We start from the raw sequence: 3364 nt of genomic DNA on the forward strand, positions 1-3364 counted from the left end.
AAGTTTAAGCGCGCGCGCAAACAGTTTGCTAAAATACTCGTGCCTGTTGCGTGGCGGACTCTATAGGTTGAGAATAAAGAACGAGGGCCAGTGGCGCTTCTCGGGAATGATTTCTATAAGCACGTGGTCTATGCTCTCGTCGCTGAGTTCGTGCATGCGAGCATTTACGTGGTTTGCTGCTAGGACTGCCACGCGCTTGCATAGGCGAGGGACCAGCACCTTGTAGCCCGAAAGTGAGGATGTCTCGGTTCCAGTTTCTTGGAGTGCTATTATGTCGGGGGGTTTGTTGAGTCCGGCAATGTACTGCGCTAGGGCCCCACGTTTGTTCCGGTACCCCCGGCAGTTCCACTGCCAGACTCTAGTTATGGCCGCCTGGTGTTGCTCTGCCATAAGCGGGCTCTACCATTTCTACTGAGGGTGTCTGTCCGACTGGGCATTTCGGGTATGGTAGCTCTTCCGGACACCACTGAGGTTGTTCTGGTGGTAAAACCCATAGCTTGAATAGAAGATGACCCTAGCATCCCTCAAGAAGAGGGAGCACTGCTTGGATTATGGTAGTAAGAGTCTTTGCCCAGGTTGATTCGATGCTTTTAAGTAGGCTTAGAGCGATCTTGACGGTGGCCTTGACAAAAGACATCCATTCAGGTGAACTGCCTCCAAAGGAATTTGTTGGTTGCGCATTTGTATCCTTCGAATAGCAGGGTTGCGGCCGAGTGGGGGGTGCAGAAAAGGTCTGGGGTTCCTGAAGTGTTGATGCAGCCGGCATATTGATTTTTTGTTTGTCGTGTGGACTTGAACCCTGGCAATCTCTTTGAGTTGCTTGACTTTTAAGTTTTGTTTGTTTGACGACCGTCGTGTATAGCGATGATTTAGTTACATCTTTTGGTGTTTCTTCCATGTCTTGCTCTCCTGAGTTCTGGAGTTCGGTGACAGTCGGTTCTTTCGTGACATTACTCCCTGCTCGAGTAGACTCCATCTCTGGGAAGTGCTTATCGTACTCCAAGGCTGATTTGGCGACATGAAAGCCCACCGAGTTGAATTTTGAGTACGCCTGGATCTCGCCTAGTTTCTTTCGCTTCGAGCAGAAGCGTGCTGTAGCTTCATGTTCTTGGCCGCAGTTGACACATTTCGCAGGCATTGATTGACATGTGATGTCTGTTGATTAATGTGGTTTTCCACAATGTTCACACTTTTTGGGGCGTTTGCAAGCCACTCGCTTGTGTCCGAATCCAAAGCAGTTAAGGCACTGGATGGGCCTTTCTTGAAAAGGATGGACGGGATGGCGTACATGACCCAGAAGAACATGGGTTGGCAGAATCTTGCCCCGGAAGGTGACTTTGACTGTTCTAGACTTCCCTAGGCGTCGGACGGCACCAACGTTAATATTGGACCTGAGATGCGATGTGATCTCCTCATTAGAAAGCTCTTTGTCGACGTCTTGAATCATTCCGTTCACCGTTGCTCCAGCCAGTGGAGAGTATGACATCACCGGAATTCCACAGAGAGCCTTCAAGTTGAGCAATGTTTTTGTAGCTTCAACATTTCTGGTGTCAACTGCGATGACATTCAATCTGCTGTTAAAGCGGACCTCGTGAATGCCCTCAGGACAGGAGTTTTGTAGAGCTCTTGAGAGCTTCACGCTACTGAGGGATGTTATTAACGTCTCAGTATCCGCAGGGGCGAACACAACAGTGAGCCCTTCTTCTATGGCTTTTGATTGGATTATAGTCTCCGAACTGGAATTGGAGTTGTTGCGTCGAGTTCTCTTTCGTGACCTAACCTCTTGATACGGACCTCCGGTATCGTCGTCTTGTTCCACACAGTTGATGTCTGTAGTCGACGATGCGACGGAACCATCGGAACAAATAGAGTGCCCATCATCTGGTTGTGACCTTACGAGTACTTCATTCCTTTGACGTTGCTCAGGAGTTATGCTAAGTGCTGTACTAGCAGCGTCAGGGACGCCCGCTTGGGCCGCTTCCATGTTCGTTCACATGGAACGATAGCAGCGGCAAAGGCTGCAGTTATCTCTAAAAGAGATCTCGGCGGTCTGTTTGATTGCTTTGTTAGGCACACTGGGTTTAGAAATACTGCCCGTTAATATTTGATCGAGATTTTCGCAGTAGATGGAAAAAAATACGAAAAATTACCAGGAATGGAAGATTTGACGTCTTGTGGTTAGAGGACTTCGTCGTCTTTTTCTCGCCATGGGAGTCCAAAAAGCGCAACATAGGGCCCCTGGTGTTCCCTTCTATCCTTCCAATCCGAACATCACTTCTTCTTCTTCTGTCACAATATTGTATGATATTCTTATAGTAAATGAAAGGTGTGTCTCCGAGTAAATTACTTTAACAATTAGACTGATCACGTGGCGCAAGAACTAGTTTCGTTTTAGCTTCAACTGGGTTCTAGAGATCCGTGCACCATCTCAGTTCAATTCAGTTTAATCACAGCTGGGGCCGATAACTGGGATTGAAGTCAACGACAGTACAAAGCGCCCGTGTAACTAGGGTATAAGACACGGGTACCAGCAGGCCGCCGCAGCAAGACATAAATTTTTGAATTCACTTATATGGACAAAGTACAGGAAGAGATGACTCAAAGTGAAATGCACCTCAATCTGAGAAGAAATAGCGGAATCCCCGACATATATGTCTTTGCCGGCCACAAAGACGACGACGATGTCTGTTGCATGGAGACGTAAACATTCCACTGCGCTGGGCAGCGTCCGTGTGGATGCACAAGGAAAGCTGAACGTGCACACCTGCATGCTCGGGACCAGGCGAAGCCTGTCGAGTTTCAAGAAGTTCACCTGATTGTCAACGATTATCGCACCACAGATAGCGGCCATGATTCCTGTCCAAACAGTTTAAACACGCAGTGGCGTAACTAAGGCAAAGGGGGGGGGGGGGGGGGGGGCAGGGGGTACAAGTGCCCTGGCCGCCACTTGGGAAGGGGCGCCAAACCGAGTCTAAAAATATATATATATATAAATGGGTGGTTTCATCTCAAATCGTGCAGGCAAAAAGGGTCGAATTTTTAATTTCGCTGAAAAAAATATATGTTATGGCGTCCTCTCTAAAAACGCAGTAGCCACAAACCGAAAGTTCGTCAGATTTTTTGTTCTCGACTTGCGAATTTGAAAAGAGGCTGCGGCGGAAAGCAGTGTTTTTCACATGCGGCGTGGGTCGGATGTTTCGCTCGATCTTCCAACATGGATTTTCAGTCCACATTATACTAACTTTTCGCAAGCACTCTGTGAAAATATTTAAAACGCTCTAATACCACGAAATAATTTTAGGTGCTTTACTTTTTTTCTATAAAAATGTCAAACACACCCCTTCGGCCAATTGTTGACGAAATT

General features: G+C 47.6%; 1 pseudogene; it reads right to left on the reverse strand.

Annotated features, from left to right (window-relative positions):
* Positions 1–514: 514 nt before the first annotated feature.
* Positions 515–1984, reverse strand: LOC115322934 (annotated as a pseudogene).
* Positions 1985–3364: the final 1380 nt, after the last annotated feature.

This window comes from Ixodes scapularis, unplaced genomic scaffold, assembly GCF_016920785.2.
Source record: "Ixodes scapularis isolate PalLabHiFi unplaced genomic scaffold, ASM1692078v2 PGA_scaffold13__105_contigs__length_92229423, whole genome shotgun sequence".
Lineage (NCBI taxonomy): Eukaryota > Metazoa > Arthropoda > Arachnida > Ixodida > Ixodidae > Ixodes > Ixodes scapularis.